General features: G+C 43.3%; 1 protein-coding gene across 6 annotated transcripts in view; it reads right to left on the reverse strand.

Annotated features, from left to right (window-relative positions):
* Positions 1 to 13,446, reverse strand: part of Vrk1 (VRK serine/threonine kinase 1) — a 76,644-nt gene extending 63,198 nt beyond the window's left edge. For all 6 annotated transcript variants that reach the window (XM_048431242.3, XM_048431241.3, XM_048431239.3 and 3 more), the window contains exon 1: positions 13,307 to 13,446. The gene's annotated coding sequence lies outside the window, so the exon portion shown is untranslated. The remainder of the gene's footprint in view (positions 1 to 13,306) is intronic.
* Positions 13,447 to 13,795: the final 349 nt, after the last annotated feature.

Below are 13,795 nucleotides of genomic sequence, written 5' to 3' on the forward strand. Positions count from 1 at the left end.
AATCACACGCTTACCAGGCACAGACAGGGCTTGTACCTGTGGCACCAGCTACTTGGAAAGCTAAAAGTGCAAGGTCAGCCTCAGTAACAACAAATTTTTATGTGTTAGTGTGTGTGCCCATGAGTCCATGTCTGTTGCCTTTGTGTGTGAATATACTGACAGAAATTTTGTTGGCAAGATAAAACTACTAGAGGATATAAAGAAAACAATTCATCAGTCAACCTGGTGTCCTAAGACTGTATTCCAAGAGTCAGATTCTTCAGCAATCCACCATGGAAACAACATCATTTTTGTTTTAACATCTAAAAAGCCCTAACAAAACTGACTACTCAAAAGTCACATTAGCTTACTTACTGAAGAAAGCAGTGTTGCCAGGCCTGGTGCTTGCCTTTCAACTCAGCATTCCAGGGGCAGAGGCAGGAGGAGCCTCTGTGAGTTCAAGGTCACTGTGGCCTAAGTAGCAAGTTCTAGGCCAGCTAGAGCTATACAGTGAGACCCTGTCTGAACCGAGAAAGAAAGAAAGAAAGAATGAGAGCAAAAGAAAGAGAAAGAGCTGGGCGTTGGTGGTGCACGCCTTTAATCCCAGCGCTCAGGAGGCAGAGGTAGGTGGATCTCTGTGAGCTCAAAGTCAGCCTGGTCCACTCGAGCTAATTCCAGGGCAGGTTCTAAGACAAGAGAAACCTTGTCTGGAGAGGGAGGGGGAAGGAGAGAGAGAAAGAACAAGAAAGCTCACAAGCACAAGAACACAGTGCATGTGTCAGTCTCAAAGCTGGGAACCCCATCCTACTGAGGAATCCCTTGAGTTTATTTAGTAAATGGACCTATTGACAAGAAACCAGCAGACTGTCCTAAGAACGTGCTGATGCATCCCAGGTCCTCCACCACCACCCCATGAGCTCAGTCAACAGTCCACTTCTCCAGTTTTTTCTCTCCTATAAAATGAAAAACTTGGAATAAACTCTAAGTCAGGCATTCTACCTCCTATCTGAAGAAAGAATGGCAGTTTGTTCTAGAAGCATGTGTGAACCATCAAGGTGCTACGGAAATGACCAGCAGGTGCGCTTTTCTAATCTGAGATACCCAGGATTGGTGCCAGTGGACTGTTGGTCTAAACTGAGGGACCCAGGGTTGTGTGCTGCCATGAGAGATCACCAAAAGCATGTACACAGCCTAAGAATTCTCTTAATCACCTGCTACTACAGAAGGAACACTCCCTGAACAGAATGGAAGTAAAATGAATATGCCAGGTGGTGGTGGCGCACTCCTTTAATCCCAGCACTTGGGAGGAAGGGGCAGGTGAATCTCTGTTACACAGAGAAACCTGTCTCAAAAAAAAAGGGGAGGGGAGGAGAGGGGAGGGGAAGGGAGGGGAGAGGAAGAGAGAAGAAAGAACACTGATACATTAATCAATTCAATAAAAAAAATTAAAAGTGGGCAAAGAATTGAATAAACAATTGATCACAGACATGCAGGTGGCCTAACAAGTACAAAAAAGTATGTAGCAGATCATTAGGGAACGAAAACAAAGGGTACAACTTACTTCACTCTCACTAGGCTACTGCCCTTCAGAGACTGAGAACCTCTGGTGGTTTTGCACCCACATAGGCAAGCTCCACTCCTATTACATAACACACAAAAATACTTCTGAGGCACCCAGGTCTAAGTGTGAAAGAAATCAGGGAGGCTTCCTATCTAGACATAGGAGAGTTGATTTCAGAGTACCCTTGGGACCACAAGGTGATGGAGGAGGGTTAACTGTCTATGTGTTACTTTCATTGGTTAATAAAGAAACTGCCTTGGCTTTTAATAGGACAGCAGCTTAGATAGGTGGAGTAGACAGAACAAAATGCTGGGAGGAAAAAGGCAATGAGACAGTCGCCATGACTCTCCTCTCCGAGACAGCTATAGGTTAGAATCCTCCTGGTAAGCCACCACCTCGTGGTGCAACACAGATTATTAAAAATGGGTTAGATCCATATGTAAGAGTTAGCTAATAAGAGGCTACAGATAATGGGCCAAGCAATGTTTAAAAGAATACAGTTTCCGTGTAATTATTTCAGGGGTAACGCTAGCTGGGAGGCGAGCGGCGGGAAGCGGCCCACCGCTCCTTCTACAAGGTAGCAACAAAAGAGAAGACAGCTCTGACTGGAAGACAGTATGTGACTACAGAGTTTCAGTCACCCAAAACTGCTCCAAGACCAAAGAGGCAAGTCACACTCAGAATGTATAAATTACAGCACTTCCGTGAGACACAGAAGAGACAACTCATTAAAACAGGAGAAAGCGTTTCTTTATTCATCTGTTTAGCATTTAACTGTTTGGGAATGGTGGCTGAGGCAGGAGGGTTGCTGCAAATTTCAGGCCAGCTTCAGCTATGATGTGAGACCTTTGTTCAAACAATAAAAAAAAATACTTAGCTAAACTACAGCATGTGGAGGCAGGAATGACTGGTGAGTGGAACGCTCATATGCTAATAGGAATGTCGGCTGGTCAACCACTTTGGAAAACTGACAGTATGCTAGGATCTACTAAAGGTATATCACACATTATAATTAGCTATTCTATTTAAAATATTTATAATCAACTATTCAATTTTTTAAAAAAAATGTGTGCCAAAACATAAAAGCACATGGATTTATTGTTATAAATGGTTGTTATAGTATAAAAGACAATCAGCAAGTTAAGAAAGATGTACAAATGAACTGGCTTTGCCTTTGCTGTTGGAAGCTCAGCTAGTTTGGGTGTGGGATTAAGATTTCTTATTTTGTGAGACAAGATTATCACTCATGCAAAAACTACTGTAAAAGAAAACTATACACTGCCAAGGATTCTTGTTCTCCCAGGATCATTTAAGAAAATCTGACTTAGAGCTCATGGATTCTTTTAAAGATTCTTCCTTTGGTTCTAAAGAACTCCTCTGGTCCAAAGGACTGTTAGATTATCACAGTAGGGCAGGAAATGTAGCTCTATAGGAGAGGATTTGCCTCCCATGCACAAGCCCCATGTTAGACCCCCAGCACCAAAGGGGAAAAGGGAGTCAATACTTAAGCAGATTGTCATTTTGCAACAAATGTAATCATAATGAACCCCTTTCTGCTTAAGAATGGTTATAGGTCAGATGGCAAATCATTGGAAGAAGTCTGAGAAAACCATACACCACACTTCTAACAATCACAGCTTTTGAGTTCTCTTAACCATCTCTCTCACACGCAGCCAAGAAAGACCCCTGACTTACCAGGGCTTTCCCCTTTAACAACTAGATACCTCCATCTATTTCCAGAATAACTTACAATCTTGGAGAAGTCCATACTTCCCAGGTTCATTAAGCCTCAATGGCCTGTTTGTCTCTATATAGAAACTATTACAAAGCCACTTTACTACAGTCATGCATTCTATGTGCCAATGTTACAGTTAAAGCAGAAAGGCAGACAGAAACAGGAGCAGAACACAGCAACCATGCCCTCTGTTGTAAACTCAAGAACCCACTACAGTACTGAGCAGTCTGGCAGTTTACAAAATATTTACATCTGCTCCACCTTCCATCACTGTCCTTCCAGGTCTCCTGCGCTGTCTCTCTGTCCAGCTCCCTGTTCTCTCCTCAGTCTTCCTCTCAATCTGCAGACGTGTGTATATGCTTTTATCTTACATTTCCAGTCTCAGCTGACAGCATTATCACATACTCAAGAATGAAACATCCAATCTGACCAAAAGTTGGGATTCTAAAATATCTAAGAATGTCAAAGTTAGCTAAATTCAATAAAAGTAAATTAACAGAATAAAACATAATCTCCCGCAGTTGCAGTCCAAACTAATTCAGAACCACAACGAAGAGTCAGTTTGGTGCAAAGAAGACTTACTCAGCACTAGGCTGTGTGCACACTGTGGTGAGGAGGAAGCAAATATTAGCATAACGCGGTGTGTGTGGAAAGCCAACACCCACTCCTAACACAATTAAGGAGCTACATCCATAAGACAAGAAACTCCAGGTCTCTGCATAAACCATGACACTACAGCTTAAAGACAGAATTTAGAAAAAGGAAAACCATTGGTGAACAGACATGGAGCCAGGTCATATAACTAAGAGCTTACAGCAGGGAAGTGGTGGCACTCAGGAGGCAGAGGCAGGCGGATCTCTGTGAGTTCAAGACCCAGCCTGGTCTACAAGAGCTAGTTCCAGGACAGGCTTCAAAACTACAGAGAAACCATCTCGAAAAACGAAAACAAACAAACCACAAAAAAGAAGAAGGAGGAGGAGGAGGAGGAGGAGGAGGAGGAGGAGGAGCAGGAGCAGGAGCAGGAGCAGGAGCAGGAGCAGGAGCAGGAGGAGGAAAAAAAAGCAAACAAAGAGCTTACAAAACTTAGGTGTTTCCATTCAGGATGACTGAGAACACCCAATCCTGTTTGAAGGGGCATTCTGCTAGCACCACATGGCTCCAAGACAGAACAGTGTAGGTTTCCAGAGAGGATAAGAATTTTCTTACACTTCTAATTTAAAGTATTGTAGGCTGTCTCTAGAGTGAGGGCTCTCAACTGAGAATAAATTTGTCCCTTTCAGCTGCCAGACATCCCACAGCACAGGGAAACCCCAACCAAAGGATGAACCATCTAAATAGTCAACAAGCCAGGGTGAGAAGCACTGCACTGGATGTAATGAGTTTGCTGTCACTAGCGTTCCCCACCATGTACACCAGGAAATGTCTAAGGTAAGGTCAAAGACAGAAAGAACTGACTTGAAAAAATATTTATATATATACTGTTTCCATAACTAAAAAACAAAAACAACAACAAAAACCCTACTCCCTTCCATTATACTCAAATAATGATAGAATCAGACTTATGCGCACATTTCATAGGTAATTCTCACAATCAACTGCAAATTCAGAACTATTTTATCTTGATATGATGTTGAATTAGCTTGCCCTAATGTTATAATCAAAGTCAATACTTGATCTCGGATCTGATCCAATTTCAAAGACGTAGGTTTGTACATACGTGTATCGCTGCACAGAGCATGAACAAATTACTCTGGAAGCTTTCATGCTCCAGAAAACCAAGTCACGTTCATTCCAGAGGTACCAGGACAATTTCTAAGCAGGTTTACCCTCATTACAAATCTCTCTGGCCAGGAGAAAAAGGAAAGGATTACTTGAAATATTCCTGTGATGAAGGAGACACAGTTATCCTGATTGTCCCCAATCGCCTACTTCTGTAAGAGCCAAGGAGCTCTTACAAATCCATGCAATCTCAGTCAGAGCTGGGATTAATGATGACATCCCTTTATCCACAGGCGTGAAAGCTCAGGATGGACAGACGTTTGAACATCCCAACTGGGAATCCTGCCCTTAACAAATACACTAGATGCAGATACATGGTTTCTTGGCTGCCTGTACTCACACCCATCTGTCAGGATGGCAGTGTGCCTGCTCACATGTTGGTCAAACTGTCACTAGGGCATAGGTGCCAAGCAATGATAGTTTTAAATGGGCAGCTTGCACAGCACTGTAAGAGCCTGTTCTTCTGGAGGGGGTAATTCTGTGACAGTACTAAGGAAGAGTCGCAATCAGGAGTGTAACACTCTGATCAATCTTGACATACAGGCAGATAGGATCTGGACTATAGAAGGGAACTGGACCAAGTCAGTCAGCAGAAAGGTACTGTGAGCACAGGTGAGCGGACACAGAGCTCTGCCATGCCCACCTTGCACCCATACACACCATCCTGTCTCTTATGCAGCAAAAGCCTTTACTCAACAAGTTATCACTTTTAAGCAATGGAATGCTCTGTTTTCCATTCTAACTAAAGCAAAAACTACACTGTTTTCTAGTAGTCTGTCTAACATTGTTCTGTTTGCTAGCTGGTCACTTTTAAAGTGACAGAGTCTGATGTATATATTCAACATGATCTCTTAAATGCAAGAAACAAATGAGATTCCCACTGGTGAGCAGGAAGGGACAAGGTTTAATTTGTATGAGAAAAGAAATCAAGAACTTTAGTGGGTGATAAACAGAAGCCACATAGTTTAAGTCAGGAATTAAAAGCTTAGGACTACTCCCCATCACACCCAACCAGGAGCTGCCCTAACCCAGTTACCATCCTACCAGTAAAGAACTTTTGGATGACAGTATCTTCCTAAGACTAAACTACATCACAACATTAGGAGCCAGTGTTCTTCATTTGGTCCTTACGATCTGGAAGAGCAGCTGAGCATCACCACCCACCAAATAGGTCAGGACATACTTACGGAACACCTGACAGCCCTTCTCTGTCATCACAAATAAATCTGGTCCCACCGACTTTTCTTAACAGATTTACTTATCAACTCTTTTATCACCTCAGTAATTCAACTCTTGGACCCTTTCACATATAGTCCAAAAGTCATCTACAACAAGTCAATGGACTCCATTCTTCTTTCCAAGTGCAATTTGCTACAGGTAGCACTGAGGAGTCTTAAAAACCCAGATTTGTCAATATCCATCACTGAACACAACAAGAGTCTAAAATGTACCGTTAGCCTTTGTTATATTCTAGATAACTGCCTCTCAAAAGCCCCTGTGGTACCGGCTTGGGCACCAGCCCATGGTAACACTGAGAGGTGGTGAAACCATTAGGAGGTTGGAGAAAGGTCACTGAAGACGTGCCCTTAAAAGTGACATTGCCCCCTTCCTGTTTTCCTCTGGTCCCTGGACACTAGCAGGTAAGCAGCTTCCCCCATCACACACTCTTGCCACAATCATCTTCCCTGCCATGACCCCACAGTAACAGGGCCTACCAACAGCTAGCACCTCTATGAGCCAAAGTAACCTCTCCCTGAATTATTTTGTTCCAGTGACAGAAAGCTAACCCGTGCTCCTAGGAAATACTAGAGATAAACAACATTACAAAATATCACTCTCGTAGTTTTCCAAGGGAACTCTGTCACACATAGTGGTAAATCAAGAGTCACAGTTATCCCTGGTCCTCTTTCACATGGCCCTAAAAGATTTCTCTTAATACCATTCCCGGCTCGAACTACCACCTGGTCAGCTGTTTCTACTCACCAATAACCATCCAGTCTTAAACTGCACCTTCTTCACTCCTTACTACAAAATACCCAGCTCCTACCTGTGACGTGACTTTGCTCTACACATATTCCCATTTTTGTCAAGATTCAGGTCATTTTCTAACTACATATATCTGTAGTCATATTTACTTAACTGCTCATTCATTTCCTCCCATCTTCATTTTGATATTCAATTTATGATCTATGGCCAACTGATTGTTTGGCAAAGATTTTAAAAAGTCATTCTATGGAGAAAGAAGAGTATTCAACAGATGGTTTGGGAGTAAGTGGACATTCACAGATGAAACAAAATGAACCAAGATTTAAACTCACACCATGTACAAAACACTAGCTCAAACTAGATGACATATATGAGAAACAGGAACATAAAATTGTGGAACACCTAGAAGAAAATATACAAACATCCTCCTGACCAAGGGCTAAGCACAGAATTCTGACGCCAAGGGCACAATCCACAAAGGATGTGTGTGCTGCGAAAGACACTGCAGGAGAAGGCAACAAAGGCAAGCCTGGGAATGAAAGAATATACTCACGAGCCCTGCGTTTGGCAAAGATGGATCTAGAACATATTTTAAAAGCTCTAAGAAAACAAACAATCCAATTATAAAGTGGGCAGAAGACTTGAAGACTCGAGTCATCAAAGAAGATGTGAGAGGCAAGTAAGAGAGAAGATTAGCCCTTGGGAAGTGCAAATGAAAGTGAGAGCTGGAGCTCAGCGCGAAGGCGGGGCTAAGAGTGCGGTTACACTAGCAAAGTCTGGCAGTTCCTTAAGCTGAGTACACACCACACAACCCAACAGTTACTCATGGGCATTGATCCTAGGAAAAACGGAAGCTTTACACTCACACAGAACCTGAAAATGAACACTCACAGCAGCTTCACTGATAATTACCACACCCTTCAAAGGCTACATAAAATGACAGTCGTACAATGGATAAGCAATCACTAAAAACTAGCAAACTGATAACTCAGCACTAGTAACTAACTCCTTATTCAAACTCCAGCTTTCAGATTGTGTTTCTACACTTCATCGAGTTCACACATCCACATAACCACCACCACAATCAGAGCACGAGACTGTCTTTCCCCCAAAGAGACAGCCCTAACCTAATACTAGCCTGCCTTCTATTTCTACACTTCTGTCATTGAGAATGCTTTAAAAACACACACACACACACACACACACAGCTTGGCTGGCCACTTTCTAAGTCCGAACTCCTACACATTTGGAGGAAGGAGGCTGCTGCTCCTTTAAAAAGACTTTGGTAATGGAGCCTGGAGACGGCTTGGCTGGTAGGTGAGTTCAATCCCCAGGACCCACATGGTACAGGTTAGAACCAGCTCCCACAAGCTGTACCCTGACCTCAACATGTAGACCCATACTCACATAATAAATAAATCAACATAAAAAACCTCAAGGTTTTTTCCCTTTTGTTTCATCTAAGGTGCTTAAGAAAAACTTCTAAGAAACCAAAACCTCATTCTGTCTCTTTCAGGTGAACCAGGATAGCTGTCCTCATTATCACCCTAATGTCTGCTGAGAGCTGTTCATGGTTGAATGTTCAGATATGATCACCATCTCACACTGAGCATGTTCATGAATGTTGCACCTCCATACATGGCATCATCCCCGTGATGATGTACAAGCTTCAGTCACAGAGACGCTCCTTGGTTGTTTGGCGGAGAATAGGGCTCTGCAACTACCTGCAGAACTCTGCTCCTTGCACGAAAGCCTCTTCCTAGCCTTTTAGAATCTCCTGGCTGTCCCCAGCCTTTAGTTAGCGTTCCGCACTGAGCACAAAGCCTGTGAGTTCCCTGCTAACTGCTATGTGCACCAACAGCCACTCCTTTTGTCAGGGCCTGGTGTTCCACTGGATGATGGGGAGCTCTTTCTGGTTTGGGGCTATTATAAAGTATCTACAAGTATTAATGAAAAAGGTTTTGTACAAATGCAAGCTTTTATTTATCTAGGATAAATATCCACAAGTGCAACTGTGGGATCTTATGTTAAACCTTATGTTTAAATTTTTGAGAAGCCGGGCGGTGGTGGTGCACGCCTTTAATCCCAGCACCCAGGAGGCAGAGGCAGGCAGATCTCTGTGGATTCGAGACCAGCCTGGTCTACAAGACCTAGTTCCAGGACAGGCTCCAAAGCTACAGAGAAACCCTGTCTTGAAAAACCTAGATAGATAGATAGATAGATAGATAGATAGATAGATAGATAGATAGATAGATAGATAGATAGATAGATAGATATTTGAGAAACTGACAAATTAATTTCAGAGTGTCTGTATCTATGCATTTTACAGACCCACTAGCAAGTTCTAAGAAGATAAATTTCTAAGTCATTACTTCTGAAATATATTCTACAAACCTGAAAAAAAAAAAGGCTAAATCTTCTGAATATATTCTACAAGACTGGGGGAAAAAAAAAACAAAAAACAAAACAAGGCTAAATCTCTTAAGCATTATAACCCAAATTCAGCTTTTACAAAACACAATTTAAAAACTTTTCTGATGTCTAAGAAGACTTTTTCTCATTCCCTCCAGCAGAGAACTTGTACTATACAGAATCTGCACACTGATGGCCATTGTCGTACGGAACACTAAACCGTGGGGTTTGGGAAGCACTGATATCTATAGTAAAAACAGTAAGTAAGTACTCAGCATTCTGAGACAGGTCCATAGTGCAGCAAGACAGAGGAATGCCAAAAGGTGGGACTTGTTCAACACATACTTGGTAAACTAACTTGAGAAATGCAACCTCAAGTAAAGTTGCCATTATCCTGGCTATAAGACTTCAAACTCAATTATTTTTAATCTTATGTAAAATCGACAGCTATATAAAGCAGTCTCTCTGAGGTTCTTAAAACAAGAAGCTAAGTCTAGAGATGAAGCTGCTCATCCATCAACAGCAGTCAGCCAGCTGACTCAGAGAAACCTGACACACAGACAGCAGTTATAAGGCCCTCATTTTTACTCCATGCAACCATTCCTAATACTGAACTATCTGAGATGCACTTCCTTCCAGTGTCAGTGTGATGGATGCTTTAAAAGTACATGGCAGAACATTTGAAAATTTCCAACTAATTACTCTGCCACTTAATTACTGACTTCCATTCAGTCTCTCTTCCTTCTTAATGCACGTGACTTACTGATATATATTGATTCTCATATAGTACTACTCTAAAAATATGTCCATCTCAATTTTTGAATCCTAGAGCACAGATTCCCATCCTTTGGACCAGACACACATACAAAGTCAGGAGTTGATGCAGACTCATCAAAATGCAGTCACCAGTCACCTAACAGCCTGTCAGTCAATGGCTGAGCACAGAGGAGTCCCATAAAATGATGTCACCTGTGACACTGGAGGCAGTCAATTGTACAAGTATACTGTGATGTCTGCAGCAAATTTGTATAAGCATACTCTGTGATGTCCACAGTCAGCTTGTACAAGCTTACCTTTTTGCTGTTGATTTCAAGACAGGGTCTCACTGTAGCTCAAGTGTATTGTAGCTCAAGCTGGTCTGGAACTATGTAGAATGTGCTGGCCTTGAATTCACAGTGATCTACCTGCCTCTGCCTCCCCAGGAGCTGGGATTAAAGGCTTCTAAGCACCGCTACAGTTCCTTCCACACAGTTCATCTGTATAAGCATCTTGAGATAGCCACATAGTCTGATAATATGCTATTTTCAAACATCTGTCACTTAATAACACAAGACTACCTTACCTGAAGCCTAAATATGATTCATAACATCAACTAAGAATGGCAATAAAGTGTCCTTGCCATTAGTTAGTACTTGTTGGTAAATTTAATACCTACTCTGAGGTCAAGACACACCTCATACCTCCCTAGGCTCTGAAGAGTTTCTTTTAAAGCATTGCCTAACCAGGTGAGGCACACATACTCCCCTCTACCCCCACCACCACCACCACCAATACACATAACTGGACACTTCGGTAAACCAGGAAGATTGCTGTGAGTTCCAGCCAAGCTGAAATACACAGTGAGTTCTTGGGCAGCCTAGACTACACAGTAAGAGCCTTCTCAAAAAACTAAAATTAAGTTAATAAAAATCCATCAAGCACTACATATACACTACCCAAAAGAATGATGTGCTTGAGTTTGAGCACAAAAATCCCAGGCAACATTTAGAAATGCAGTAAGACTATCCGGGAAGTGCACCAAGTCACTTCAACGCAGCAACCTCGGCAACATGGGGCTTGGACACCATTCTCAGAGAGATTAAATGACACTGGCCATCCTTACGGCTTTAAATGACAACTGCAAACACAGTCAAGGAAACATGGCCCAAAAGTTGCCCCACTGAGCTCAGGCTGCTGAAGACACCGCCCTTCTAAACTCATCTCACCTCCTTATCGCTTTAACAAAACAATATGATAGACTAGGTCTGTGCTTAGCAGTAGCTATGTGGTCTGGTCTCAGGTGAGGGAATCAGTCTGTGTCCTCTCACTCTCAAACAGAACCTTGACAAGCATGAAAAATATCCTACCGGCCTAAAACACAGGCTCTCAGCTCACCCAGCTACCAGTCCACTAGGGACCCATCCGGACCGGCTTCCCTGACAGCCCCACTTCACTCTCACATTCCCAGCTGGCTCACAGCCTGATTCTTGGAGAGAGAGCCTTTGCTCGTTTGCATAAACTCAGGAGTCACCCTTCCACATTTGATGCAAGGTAAATTCCACTTCCAAATCTGTTTATCTTTCAAATCAAAAACGCTTTTAAGGTTTTTATTTTTCAGATCAAATCCTATTCATAGCACATCTATTAGAGAGGTCTTTAAGGGGGGAAAAGTCAAAATTTAAATCTTTGTCTTCTCTAGACATCTGGGACATTCATTTTTTTATTATTATTTGACGTTAGTTCTCAGAGTTAAGAGAAGCTGCCCTATTTCCTGTAACAAGTTTAATTTTAGGGCTTGTCAACATTTTAAATGCACTGCTGTTATTTTTAAAATATACACAGGCATACTTGAATGAGACTCGGCATAAGCTTTCCACATAACCATTCCCTGGGCACTCGATAACTTATTAGATGCCAGGCTCCTTGCTTAACACATCAACTCCATCATCTCATTTGTTTAACAAATAGACTCTCATCATTTCTGCAATGCCAAGCATAAGCAGCAGCCATTACAGCTATCAAAGTGATATCTGTACTGGATACTAGCGCTGCACCGAATCACTAATGCCTAACACATATTTGTTATCCAACTCAACCCGTGTTCCTGGTTAGCACAGACACCATCAGCGAAGCTGAGTCGCGGTGACTGCCATCTGTGCCACAACAAGGAAAGCCATTATTAAGTGATGTCAACTTGCATTTCTTTCTACAGGTAGATGAGCATTATCTTAACTGATCAGAAATTTAATGCCTGTCATAATTGTAAGTTAAGTCTCCTCAAACAATATGATTAGCATATCACAAAAAGTGAGATGCCTTCTTCCTGAACTCTTAAAAATAAGTGTTCTACATTATGTTTTTTTTCACTATTTTGAATCCAGACTCAACAGATGGGCAATTCCAGTTAGAGAGAGAGAGAGAGAGAGAGAGAGAGAGAGAGAGAGAGAGAAATTAATGAAGATCTTCAAAGATCCCCTAAGTTTAATCACCACCTTTCCAATGGTAAAATCGTCTTTTGCCAAGAGCAGGGGAGGGAAAGGAAGAATTCATACATAAAGAATGGCTGACTTTAAAAGTAAGACAACAGAAAAAACCGGGTAACCTCAACAGGACTAGAGTGTGTCAGTCACTCTCCCCATCTCTCGAAAGACACTGGCGCAGTTTTACACCTAAGGCTATTCGGGCTGGAAACGGTCTAAAATAAACTTTGACGCTGGAGGAAATCTAACTTTTGCCTTTGAAGACAGGGAAATAGAGCACTTGCGATGGAGACCAGAGGTGCAAAGCCAGGAAGGAGGTGAGAAGCTGGCGGCCCGTAGGGCGCGCCTCAGGGCCTCGCCGCACTGCTGCTAGGGGAGGGACGGGCTCAATCCGGGTCCAGGCCCCTGCCATCCCTTGTCTGCCACCCCGGCCCGCGCCCCGTTTCGGGCATCCTTCAAGAACCTGGCTTCCCGCAGCTCCGCGAGCAGGCTAAGAAGCGAGGGTTCCCGGGCAGGCCCGACTCAACCACGGCGCCGCCCGAGGCCTGAACGAGCAGGCGCCGCTCTGAATTGACGCCGTACCCACCGTCCCGCCGCCACCCGCCAGCTCCCTACCCAGAGTTGCCAATCAGTCGTCCACAGAGTAGTACGAACTTCCCGCCGCTTCCCTCGACTCGCAACCTGTCTACGGCGCTGTCCCCGCCACACCGTGCAGTACTGAGCCTTCCCATTGGCTGCGAGCGGCGGGAAAGGCGGGGCGAGAGAAAAGCGCGCTTCCCGGCCGCCTCTGAGAGCATGCCGGGAGTTGTGGTCCTTACTCTCGCTCCATGCTGGGAATTGTAGTCTTTGGGCAGCGGAGATAGTGGGGGGGGGTCTCTGAGCCCGAGGACTTCTGGGAAATGTGGTTTACAGCCCAATGACTGTCTTAAACAGATAGTGTGGCTCTCTAAGCCGTAAGAACCTAAATAAATATTACCAGAGATAAGTGAAGCTTGATTTATTAAACATATAGACAAAGAGACTTATTTCAGATTTCAAAGCCCGTCTTCTTTGCTCTGTTTCACCTGTCTCCTTCGTCTAGGGTGGAAAGACCGGGCTAAGCTG

The sequence above is a fragment of the Myodes glareolus genome, chromosome 11 (assembly GCF_982192425.1).
Source record: "Myodes glareolus chromosome 11, mMyoGla1.1, whole genome shotgun sequence".
NCBI classification, from domain to species: Eukaryota; Metazoa; Chordata; class Mammalia; order Rodentia; family Cricetidae; genus Myodes; species Myodes glareolus.